A 13,383-nucleotide genomic window follows, 5' to 3' on the forward strand; every position below is an offset into this window, starting at 1 on the left:
TTTTTTAATTAACATGACAAGTATATAGACCATACAATCAACAAGGGAAATAACAATAAAGCTGGGGGAAGAGTTTTTAAATGACAATGGAAAGATAAATTAAGGGCAAAGGTAAATCATAAATGAATCTGCACAAACATAACAGCTATGGAAGCTTCCATGCAGCAGCAGGCAATTGGAGGAAAGAGGCTTGACATCCCAGGTTCAAATCCTAACTCAACTAGGAATGCGTGTTTAGTCACTTCCCCTCCTACACCTGATCCTTATGCATAAAATTGCTGACCATATAGAAAGAACCCCAGGGCAGATAAAAGAATTAATCAAAGTACCAGATGTTTTGCATGCTCTGAAAAGCTGACAGAAGTGAGGGATGTTACTGATGAAAGTCAGGAGAGAATTTTCTGGGAAGTTTACGTTTAGGAAGATCCTTTACATAAAGCTGCTCAGTTCATAAACTTGAAAAAAAAAAAAGCAGTCTGATTATAGTGGGTTAAATTGTGTCTCCCAGAAAGTCCCAGTTTTAACCCTCATACATGTGAATGTGATCTTATTAGAAAGTAGAATCTTGGCTATTAAAAATCTTAGGATGAGATCCATCCTGGATTTAGGTGGGCCCTAAATCCAGTGAGTGGAGGTGTCTTTATTAGGAAAAAGAGAAGAGATTTGAGACACAGAGACAATAAATGGGAAGGCCATGTGAAGATAGAGGCAGAGATGAGTCACGCAGCCCCAAGGTAAGGAACACCAAGGACTATTGGAAGCCACTAGAAGCTGGGAGGGAGGCATAGATGGATTCTCCCGAAGCCTCCAGGAAGAACCAAGCCTGCTAACATCTTGATTTCAGACACCTGGCCTCTCAACTCTGCAAGGATACATTTCTGTTGTTTTAAGCCACGAGTTTGTAGTAATTTGTTAAGGCAGTCCTAGGAGACCAATATACCATTAAGCTGGAAACCCAAGTAATCAACTAATTAGCAAATATTTTAAGACCCCCCCAAAAAGATTCAGAAGAGTATATTTTGGGAAATGTTTATCAGTTCTTAATCTCTAAAAGCAGCTATGGAAAATTTGTGTTAACATCCATTGTCTTCAAATCCATGCCTTTTCTCTTTTTAACTAGTAGTTCTTGACCTGTCTCCTGGGGTGGCCCATACTTTGAATGAGTAGAAAGAACTCTGGTATCATACAAATTGCACAGACTTAGGACACCAGATCTGGGTTCATATCCCAGCTCAGCCACCTAGAGGCTACCACATTGAGAAAATCATTTGTCCTTATTGAACCTCCATGTCCTCCATTGTAAGATGTGACTAATATTATCTGCTTCGTAGGGTGAAATGAATTAATTCATGTCAAGTACAGTGCCTGACCCAGGAGATACATAACTTTGCCTTGTCCAGAGAGCAATAGAGATCTTCTCTTTTTATTTGGGTGATGTTTGGCTGGTGGAGGAAGGGAAAGGAAGGAGCCACCAATTTTCATTTCAACTAGAAGGTGGGAACACATTCCAGAAAAAGAGAAAGAACAAGTGCTTTTATTTCCAGAAGAGCTGAGGTTCCTCTGGGTGGGATCTATGAACCCCCATAGAAGAAGATGGACAGCGTTGGATACTTATGTATTATTCATTCAGCATAAGGTACTGACCCCAGGCACAGTAACTCCTGCATTGGCTGCCTGGGATTTGGGTGGAATTGGGGCCAAGAAAGAGAGGTCATTGGTACTGTAGTTATCAAATTCCATTCTGGACTGAGCTCCTTTGGGAAAGTTTACTGAAGTGGAAACCCTTGAAGTATACTCTGAAGGATGAGGAGGAACTCATCAGACAGTGAAGGAACCTGTAGAGGGCAGAGGAAGCGTCCCTGAGTTCAGGAAAACTCAGATCAGGGGTTCTGAACCCTTTTCGTGCCATGGACCCTTTAGGTAGGCTGCTAAGGCCTATGAAGCCCCTCTCAAAATAATGATTGTAAGTGCATAACATAAAATACCAGAATTATCAAAGAAACCATTTATACTGAAATACAGTGATCAAATATGAATATATATTCATTCACAAATTAAAGATCTCACTACCTAATAACCACACAGTTTCAAAGTAGTGATGAACACAAAATATGTCAGCATATTTTCAAGATATTTCAAAATATTTCAAGATATTTTGCAACAACTGTAATGTGATAGGGAAACATCTGTGATTTCTGTTGGTGACAAAATTGGAAGGTACTGCTAAGTCTACTTGTGGCTTGTCACCTATATTCAAAATGGAAAGAAAAACCAGATTTCTGTAAAGATTAATGAATATAAAAATGTAGCTCTCCCATCCAAGATCACAGCCCTCTGGACTCTCAGGCCCCAGGTTAAGAATCTCTCTTCCAAGTAGTTGTACTAGAGCATAAAAATTATGTAGGAAGGGACGACAGAGACTGGGGGCTTGTGTCTGTGACAGGAATTTTAATTTAAAAAAATTTTTTTTAATGTTTATTCATTTTTGAGAGACACAGAGTGTGAGCGGGGGAGGGGCAGAGAGAGAGGGAGACACAGAATCCAAAGCAGGCTCCAGGCTCTGAGCTGTCAGCACAGAGCCCAATGTGGGGCTCAAACCCACGAATCATGAGACCATGACCTGAGCCAAAGTCAGATGCTTAAGTGACTGAGCCACCCAGGTGCCCCAGGAAAGGAATTTTTTTTTTAATATAATTAATTGTCAAGTTAGTTAACATACAGTGTATACAGTGCGCTCTTGGTTTCGGGGGTAAATTCCCATGATTCATCGTTTACATACAACACCCAGTGCTCATCCCAACAAGTGCCCTCCTCAATGCCCATCACCCATTTTCCCCTCTCCCCCACCCCCTTATTAACCCTCAGTTTGTTCCCTGTATTTAAGAGTCTCTTATGGGTTTGCTCCCCTCTCTGTTTGAAACTATTTTTTACCCCTCCCTACCCCCATCGTCTTCTGTTAAGTTTCTCAAGTTCCACATATGAGTGAAAACATATGATATCTGTCTTTCTCTGACTGACTTATTTCACTTAGCATAATACCCTCCAGTTCCATCCACCTTGTTGCAAATGGCAGGATTTCATTCTTTCTCATTGCCAAGTAGTATTCCATTGTATATATAAACCACATCTTCTTTATCCATTCATCAATTGATGGACATTTGGGTTCTTTCCATGATTTGGCTATTGTTGAAAGTGCTGCTATAAACACTGGGGTACATGTGCCCCTATGAATCAGCACTCCTGTATCCTTTGCAGAAATTCCTAGTAGTGCTATTGCTAGGTCATAGGGTAGTTCTATTTTTAATTTTTTGAGGAAACTTCACACTGTTTTCCAGAGCAGCTGCACCAGTTTGCAAGAGGGTTCCTGTTTCTCCACATCCTCGCCAACATCTGTTGTTTCCTGAGTTGTTCATTTTAGCCACTCTGACCAGTGTGAGGTGGTATCTCAATGTGGTTTTGATTTGTATTTCCCTGATGATGAGTGATGTTGAGCATCTTTCTATGTGTCTGTTGGCCATGTGATAGGAATTTTTAATGGAGTGTGGGGTTGAGAAGGTAGTGCCATGGAGTTGGCAGAGACTAAGGAGCCAGCCAGAATTGAACTCCAATCCTCCTTCCTATCTCCATCCTCACAAGCTGTGTGACCTTTGGGCAAGTCACTTCATCTTTCTGCAAAATGTGGATATTCACACATACCTCCCAGGGCTATTATGAGTGTCTAATGTAAATTTCTCTTCAACCCTACAACTTTGTAAAGAGACAAGGATTTTGCATTTTGTTTTGTTGTATTTGTTTACAACTGTATTGTTTTGGTTCTTTATGAAGGAGGAAAGCTTTAGAAAGGTTGGCAGGAGGCACTTGGGGATGGCAGGAATGAATAGAGCAAAGCGGACAAGATCAGGCAGACGAGAAGTTGTCTCTGGATGGACTGATCTTAGGTCTCAGAGAATACACTTGAGGTAAGCAAAACAGTGCAGAGAGAACAAGACTGAGGCAGGAAATCCCCCGGAGGGAAGAGCCTAGAAGTCAGAGCCTCTGTCCAAATACCTATGGCCTGCCATGTTGCTGTTCTGCAAGAGATGGAAAAGTTCTGAGAATAGAATAACCACCTGCGTACCCACTAGTTTGCTCTCATTGTAGTCTTGGGGGGGGGGGTGCTGTTCCTTTTTTCTCCAATTTTAGGAAGTCTTTATCTATTGTGAACAATCACCTTTTGACAGTCAAAACTGATTTCAAAGAGGATAAATTTGCACAAATTTATCAAAGGATGCACCAAACCCATCCTTTCCAACTCTCACATTTTCTTGTAGGCTTTTTGTTTTCTCCTAAACTTCTCTTGAAACATTCTAATCCTAACCTGGATGAATTAAGGGGAAAAGAAATGTGTCTGCATCTCACCCAAGAGAGCCTGGGAGGCTGTTTTCTGCAAAGGCCATTCAGGAGCCAATGCCTTTGAGGGTAGTGAGAGGAGATTACCAGAAGCAGGAAGGTCTGGGGCTTGGACATATGTGTGGCCTGCTGTCTGGAGGGACAGCGCATGGTAGATAGAAGGACATTGGTATCCATTAACCAAAATATTTTTCTCTACAAAAGACCAGATCCTTTGCAGGGGAAGGAGCCCATATAATGTAAGCTCTGAATTGGATTTAATTTGATTTAAATTGAATAAAGTAATATGTCATTTCTTACTTCCCTAACTTTGTGGAGTAAGATTCATACCCGCTATATAATCAACAGAAAAAAATAAAACTGACAACATCTAAATTGCACACAGTGAAATTACTCATTGACTAAAATGGATGGAAAAATCAAGGAAGCCTTCTTGACAAAATGTAGATCTGGAAAATTCATCCCAGGAAAAGTGAACTCCATAGAAAATAGAAATAATGACCACAAAAGATAACTTACAATGGCAGAAGCTATAATTATTAAGCTGTGATATGGATTTTTTAAATTGACTGGTAACACAAATCATCATTATGAAATTTATACCGAAAATTATTTTTCAGATAAAGATAATTATAGTTCAATTTAAGCAAAAATGAGTAAGTTGGAAATAGATTTAATGACTGTGTAGAAAAATCAAAGGTATTGAACTGACTTAATGGGATTTGTTCTGGGAAATATTTTCTCAGTGAAAAGTAATCAATATGATATAATTCCATTAAAAATTTGTATTCATACCGACAAGACAAAAACATCCTCAGGGTCAGGTAGACTCAGCCGGTAGAGCATGCAACCTATGATCTCAAGGTTGTGAGTTTGAGCCCCACGTTTGGTGTAGAGATTACTTAAAAATAAAAATCTTTAAGGGCGCATGGGTTGCTCAGTTGGTTAAGCGTCCGACTCTTGAATTTGGCTCAGGTCATGGTCTCACAGTTTTGTGGGTTCTGCGCTGATGGTGCAGAGCCTGCTTGGGATTCTCTCTCTCTCCCCTTCTCTCTGCCCCTCCCCTGCTCATGTGCTATCTCTGTCTCTCTCAATATAAACAAATAAACTTTAAAAAATAAAAATAAAAATCTTTAAAAAAAAAATTTTAATCTTTAGGGTCCAAGTGGGGGCCAAATATCTTGACTCTCTACTAAAGCTCCTAGAGAGAGAAAAGAAATGAAGACGGTGGCCAAACCTTTGCTGATCTACACTTTATCAAGAAGATTTCCCTGATCCTTTTATCAATTTTTCATCAATAAAAAGTTTCAGGGATGCCTGGGTGGCTCAATGGGTTACGCGACCCACTCTTGATTTCGGCTCAGGTCATGATCTCATGCTACATGAGATCAAGCCCCGCATTGGGCTCTGTGCTGACAGTGCAGAGCCTGCTTGGGATTCTCTCTCTCCTTCTCTCTCTGTCCCTCCCCTGCTTGCACTCTCTCTCTTTGTCTCTCTCTCTCTCTCTCTCTCTCTCTCAAAATAAATCAGTAAATATTAAAAAAAAATTTCACTGTGTGTAATTTCACTGTTGTTTTATTTTTTCTGTTGATTAGGTAGTCATCAGTGCCCTACAAGATAGGCCCCTGCCTTGGGGCCCTACTACTTAACATTCTCTTTGTCCATCCATTTCTCCATCTGTCCACTTAATAGTTACCCACCAGAAAGAACATCCAATGGAAAAAAGACAGTCTCTTTAACAAATGGTGCTGGGAGAACTGGACAGCAACATGCAGAAGATTAAAACTAGACCACTTTCTCACACCATTCACAAAAATAAACTCAAAATGGATAAAGGACCTTAATGTGAGACAGGAAACCATCAAAACCTTAGAGGAGAAAGCAGGAAAGGACCTCTCTGACCTCAGCCGTAGCAATCTCTTACTCGACACATCCCCAAAGGCAAGGGAATTAAAAGCAAAAGTGAATTACTGGGACCTTATGAAGATAAAAAGCTTCTGCACAGCAAAGGAAACAACCAACAAAACTAAAAGGCAACCAACGGAGTGGGAAAAGATATTTGCAAATGACATATCGGACAAAGGGCTAGTATCCAAAATCTATAAAGAGCTCACCAAACTCCACACCTGAAAAACAAATAACCCAGTGAAGAAATGGGCAGAAAACATGAATAGACACTTCTCTAAAGAAGACATCCGGATGGCCAACAGGCACATGAAAAGATGCTCAACGTCGCTCCTTATCAGGGAAATACAAATCAAAACCACACTCAGATATCACCTCACACCAGTCAGAGTGGCCAAAATGAACAAATCAGGAGACTATAGATGCTGGAGAGGATGTGGAGAAACGGGACCCTCTTGCACTGTTGGTGGGAATGCAAACTGATGCAGCCGCTCTGGAAAGCAGTGTGGAGGTTCCTCAGAAAATTAAAAATAGACCTACCCTATGACCCAGCAATAGCACTGCTAGGAATTTATTCAAGGGATACAGGAGTACTGATGCATAGGGGCACTTGTACCCCAATGTTTATAGCAGCACTCTCAACAATAGCCAAATTATGGAAAGAGCCTAAATGTCCATCAACTGATGAATGGATAAAGAAATTGTGGTTTATATACACAATGGAATACTACGTGGCAATGAGAAAAAAATGAAATATGGCCTTTTGTAGCAACGTGGATGGAACTGGAGAGTGTGATGCTAGGTGAAATAAGCCATACAGAGAAAGACAGATACCATATGGTTTCACTCTTATGTGGATCCTGAGAAACTTAACAGAAAGCCATGGGGGAGGGGAAGGAAAAAAAAAAGGAGGTTAGAGTGGGAGAGAGCCAAAGCATAAGAGACTGTTAAAAACTGAGAACAAACTGAGGGTTGATGGGGGGTGGGAGGGAGGGGAGGGTGGGTGATGGGTATTGAGGAGGGCACCTTTTGGGATGAGCACTGGGTGTTGTATGGAAACCAATTTGACAATAAATTTCATATATTAAAAAAAAAAATAAATAATTTAAAAAATTAAAAAATAAATAAATAAAATAAAAAAATAGTTACCCACCAAACAAACACCTACTCTGTGCCAGGCCCCGGCAAAGGAATCAGGCCAGGCCCCTGCCCTCAAATAATTATAATTTTAATTATTTTTTTCTAACTCTACACTCTTTCTTGTTACTTCATAGGAGAGGACCTCCAGTACAATGTTGACTAGAAGGGATGATACTGGGCACCCTTTCCTTATTCCCATTTCAGGAGGAAAGCTTTTTCTATTTTATCAGCAAGTATGATGTTAGATGTAGGTTTTTTGTGCATGCCCCTTATCAGATGAAGGAAGTTCCCTTCTATTCTTAGTTTGAAAGGATTTTATTATAAATGATTGGTGGCTTTTATCAAATTAATTTTCCACATCTCTTGAGATGATCCTATGATTTTCTTAACTTTATTCTGTTAAATTGGTGCATTATATTAATTTTCAAATGTCAGATCAACTTTGTATCTCTGGAGTTAACACAATTTGGTTGTGTAGTATTATCCTACTTATTGATCTTTGGGTTTGGCTTGCTGATAATTTGCTTAGAATTTTCACATCTTTGTTTAGCCTATAATTTTCCTTCCTGATAATGTCCTCGCTAGGTTTTTGTACCTAGGTAATGCTCATCCCATAAAATAAGTTGAGAAGTATTTCTATTTTTTCTGTTTCTGGAAGAATCTGGACTTGGAGTTTTCTTTGTGGGAAGATTTTTTTTAATAAAAAATTCAATTTCTTTAATAGAAAAAATTTTAATAGAAACTACTCAGTTCCTGTCTCCTCTTGTGTCAGTTTTAGTAGGCTGTGTTTTTCTAGTTATCTGTTCATGTCATCTGAATTTCAAGTGTGTTGGGATATAGTTACTCACCATTTCCTCTCACAATCTTTTTGATTCATGTAGGATCTGTAGGGATGACACTCTTTTCATTTCTAAATTGAGAATTTTGTCTTCTCTTTTTATCCTTCACCTATCTGGCCAAAACTTCATCAACTTTACTAGTCTTATCAGAGAATTAACTTTTGGTTCTTTGAATCCTCCCTTCATATCTTTGTTTTCTATTTTATTAACTTCTTCTGTCAACTTTATTATTTTCTTCTTTCTACTTCATTTGGATTTAATTTCTGGGTGTTTTTCCTGACTAGTTGAAATAGATATTTAGATAATTTATTTTTAGCCATTGTTTTCTTTTCAATATATTCACTTGAAGCCACAAATTTCCCTCTAAACATGGCTTTAGCTACATTCCACATGTTTTGACATATTATATTTTCATTATCATTTGAATCAAATACTTTGTAATTTCTATTGTGATTTCTTTTTTGACCTTTGCATTATTTGGGGATTTTCTAGTTTTCTTTGTGTTTTTGATTACTAGCATAATCCAACTGTGGTCATTGAACATACTCTATATGATCTTAACTCTTAGAAATTCAGTTAGACTTACATTATGGCTCAGCATATCAATAAATATTCGTGTGCACTTGAAAAGAATATGTATTCTATTGTTACTGGATCCAGTGTTCTATTATGTCAATTATGTCAAAATTCTGAAGCATGTCATTCAAATTTCATTTGTCTTTATTGATATTTTTATTTGCATATTCTATCAGTTACTGAGAGAGTTGCATTAAAATATCCCAGCATAGGGGCACCTGGGTGGCGCAGTCAGTTAAGCGTCCGACTTCAGCCAGGTCATGATCTCGCGGTCCGTGAGTTCGAGCCCCGTGTCAGGCTCTGGGCTGATGGCTCAGAGCCTGGAGCCTGTTTCCGATTCTGTGTCTCCCTCTCTCTCTGCCCCTCCCCTGTTCATGCTCTGTCTCTCTCTGTCCCAAAAATAAATAAACGTTGAAAAAAATTTTTTTTAAATATCCCAGCATAATAATGGATTTGTCTATTTGTCCTTGAGAAATAGGCCCTGCCCTAGAGGTTATCACAGTCAGATATGAGGGCTGACACAAGTAAGTAATAATTGTGAGTATATGTTTAAACATTCTAGCAAAGAGAAACCCAGGGAACACCCAATGTTTTGGTCATATAGAACTCATGGAAGTTCCCTAAATATGGATTTTGTTTTTCCCTACAAGACCTTTGTCTAAACCATGTGTCACAAACTCAAATGCCTATATTTGAAAGGTACAGGGACAGCATAAAATGAAAAAGAAAACTTTAGATTTCTAAACTTGTATAATAGATGAGGAAATGGGCTGAAAAAATTACTCAGCTGCAAACATGGTCAATCTTTCATGAGAAAAGAAGGATGACTCCGAGGTCAGAACCAAGACCCACAAGGAAGTATTCCCAAGTTTGGTCTGAATCATGGAAGTGCTTGATTTCAGAAGCAATGTGTGCCCTGCTTGATTTCAGAATCGCTATGGACCAGTGACTGCTGTGTACCTGTTTCCTCTCTATTTGAGCAGGAAGGTCGATAGCAGTTACCTTGGTCCTGCTTGGATGTTGGGCAGGTAGAGAGAAGACAACTTGTCTCTCATTTGCAGGTGTTTGGATAAAGCAGAACTGTACTTGATGAGACTACTTGAGGAACTACTCCCAAGGAGACTTGTTTTCATCTGAATTTGACTAAAATGACAAAATTCAGGATTTCAAGTTGATACTGTGATGGGATGAGACTTTCAGGGCCTTACAGGAAGGTGAGAGTATTTTGCATGTAGGAGAGACACAAGTTATTGGGGTTAAGAAGGCAGATTATGTTATCCAGCCTTGAAGATGGCCTCCATAATTCTTACCTGTGATAGAGGGTAACTTCTAAGATGAGGTCATAAAAAGCATTGTGGCTTCTGCCTCACTCTGTCTTGGATCTTAGAAGGTGGCTGCCATGTCATGAGAACAGATCCACATTCTGAGGAACTGAGACCTCCTGCCAATAACCAAGCTTCCCATAGAGCCTTCAGATGACTGCAGCCCTGGCTGATGTCTTGACAGCAACTTCATGAGAACCTAGAGCCAGAACTAGTTAGTTAAGCCATTTCCAATCCTTGACACAGAAAATATGTGAGACAATACACATCTCTAGTTTCAGGCCACTACATTTGGGTGTAATTTCTTATGCAGAAATAGATAATTTATACTCCCACTTGGATGGCTCACACTTGAACTTTAAAGAACTACATCTATTTACAGCATAGAGGATGATTGTTATGGCAATTGAACTTACATCATCACTAGTACACTAATACATCATCACTGATACAAAGCTGTCCCTCTGAATGAACCATTTCTTGAGCCTCATCGCACACCCCATCCTTCACCTGCTATCTCCCACTCATCCTCCAGGATTTATCTCAACTATTTCCATCTCTAAGAAGCCTCCTATTCCCAGGGACAGAGAGACCCTATGTTTTCCTCTGCAGCAGCACTGGTCACTCTAAGCAGAAACTGGCTAGGTTCAGGTCTGCCTTGTGTAGCAGATGTCAAGCAACTTGAAGGCAGGACCCTAGGCACGGGGCCAGGCACGGGACAAGTAGGGAGAGTCAGTGAGTGCTTACTAAATGATTTAATGAGTTTGGAAGCAGTTTCTCACCCCTGGGGGCCTTGGTGAATTTTTAGGGCCTCTGTGAAATGGAATTCCTGTACTCTTGAGGTCTTCAGGTACCTTAAGGGAAGACTCAGTGGACCCCTGGGGAACTCCTTTGTACTCCTTTGTTAGGCCCACAACCAACTCAAAAGACAGACACCTCTTAAGGAGATTTTCAGGAAAGGCTCAGGGATTCATGGTTGTAAGGAACAAAACCATGACAAAAACTTCTGGCTGATTTAAGAGAAGGAATTTATTAAAGGAATATGGGACTAGGAGTGCCAGGGTAGCTCAATTGGTTGAGCACCCAACTCTTGATCTAGGCTGAGGTCATGATCTCATGTTCATATGGGTTCAAGCCCCACATGAGGCTCTGTGCTGACAGTGTGGAGCCTTCTTAGGATTCTCTCTCTCCCTCTCTCTCTCTCTGCCCCTTGCCTGATCTGTCTCTCTCTCTCAAAATAAATAAAGTTAAAGAAAAGAATATGGGAATAGCACATAAAAAGATGCTCAACATCTTTAGTTGTTAGGGAAATGCAAATCAAAACCACAATGAAATCCTTCAAATTCACTGGAATGACTAACAATTTAAAAGACGGATAATAACAAGTGTTGGCAAAGATGTGGAGAAATTGGAAACTCCATACATTGTTGGTAGGAATGTAAAATGGTGTAGCTTCTGTGGAAAACAGACTGGCAGGTCCTCATAGTTAAACATGGAGTTATCATATGACCCAGCAATTCCACTCCTAGGTATATATCCAAGAGAAATTAAAACATATGTCCATACAAGAATGTGTACAAGAATGTTCACAGCAGCACTATTCATAATAGTCAAAGAACAGAAACAACCCAAATGTCCATCAATTAATGAGTGAGTAGACAAAATACAGTATATCTATATAATGGAATGTTATTTCACATAAAAAGTAATGGAGTACTAATACAACATGCCACAACATGGATGAACCTTGAAAACACTATGCTACATGAAAGAAACTAGTCACAAAAGACTACATATCGTATAATTATATTTATATGAAATGCCCAGAGTAGGTAAATCCATAAGTACACATAGTAGCTTCGTGGTTGCCTAGGGATTAGAGGGTGCTGTGGGTTGAATTGTGTCCCCCCAAAAGATATGTTAAGGTCCTAGCCCCTGGTACCTATGAATGTGACCTTATTTGGAAATAGGGTCTTTGAAAACATAATTAAGATGTAAACTAAGAGGGGCACCTGGGTGGCTCAGTTGGTTGAGCCTCCAACTTCGGCTCATGTCATGGTCTCATAGCTCGTGAGTTCGAGCCCCACGTCGGATTCTGTGCTGACAGCTCAGAGCCTGGAGCCTGCCTCGAATTCTGTGTCTCCCTCTCTCTCTGCCCCTAACCCACTCACATTCTGTCTCTGTCTCTCTCAAAAATAAATAAACATTTAAAAAAAGATGTAAACTAAGATAAGGACTATCGAGTAGGGTATGTTCTTTTTTTTATGTTTATTTATGTTTGAGAGAGAGTGGGTGTGCACACGTGAGTGTGGTAGGGGCAGAGAGGTGGGGACAGAGGATTTGAAGCAGGCTCTGCACTGACAGCAGAGAGCCCAATGTGGGGCTCGAACTCACAAACCATGAGATTATGACCTGAGCTGAAGTCAGACGCTTACCAAATGAGCCATCCAGCCCCCCCAGGGTATGTTCTTAATCTAATATAAGTGATGTATTTATAAGAAGAGAACAGACACACAGAGAGACGCACAAAGAGATGAATGCCACGTGAAGACATAAGACACAGAGGAGAATGTCACTTGGTAACAGAGACAGCAATTGCAGTGATGTACCTGCAAGCCAAGGAGCACTGGGGATTGCTGGCAACAGCAGAAGCTAACCGAAAGGCTGGAACAGATTCTCCCCTAGAGCCTGCAGAGAGAGCCTGGTCCTACCAGCACCTTGATTTTGGACTAGACTCCAGAACTATGAGAGAATACATTTCTGTTGCTTTAGGCCACCCAGATACTTTGTGTTATGGCACCCTTAGCAAAGTAGTACAGGTGACTAGGGAGAAATGGGGAGTGATTCCAAGGTGTACGGCCTTTTTTTGGGGGGGGGGGGTGATGAAATGAAATGTTCTAAAATTCATTGTGGTGGGACACCTGGGTGGCTCAGTCGGTTAAGCATCCAATTTTAGCTCAGGTCATTATCTCATGGTTCATGAGTTCGAGCCCTGTGTCAGGCTCTGCACTGACAGTGTAGAGCCTGCTTGAGATTCTCTCTCTCCCTCCCTCTCTCTCTGTCCCTCTCCTACTCACTCCATCTTTCTCCAAATAAATAAATAAACTTTAAAAAATCAAAATAAAATTGATTGTGGTGATGGTTGCACAATTCTGTGAATATACTCAAATCACTGAACTGTTTATTGAGATATATCTGTTACATATATGTAT

At 40.1% G+C, this 13,383-nt stretch overlaps 1 protein-coding gene across 1 annotated transcript in view; it reads right to left on the reverse strand.

The window, feature by feature from the left end:
- The window catches only part of FAM168A (family with sequence similarity 168 member A), a 203,157-nt gene extending 192,680 nt beyond the window's left edge, over window positions 1-10,477 (reverse strand). Inside the window, exon 1 of the mRNA XM_053203659.1 lies at window positions 10,160-10,477. The gene's annotated coding sequence lies outside the window, so the exon portion shown is untranslated. The remainder of the gene's footprint in view (window positions 1-10,159) is intronic.
- Between the last annotated feature and the right edge of the window lie 2,906 nt (window positions 10,478-13,383).

This window comes from Acinonyx jubatus, chromosome D1, assembly GCF_027475565.1.
Source record: "Acinonyx jubatus isolate Ajub_Pintada_27869175 chromosome D1, VMU_Ajub_asm_v1.0, whole genome shotgun sequence".
NCBI lineage: Eukaryota > Metazoa > Chordata > Mammalia > Carnivora > Felidae > Acinonyx > Acinonyx jubatus.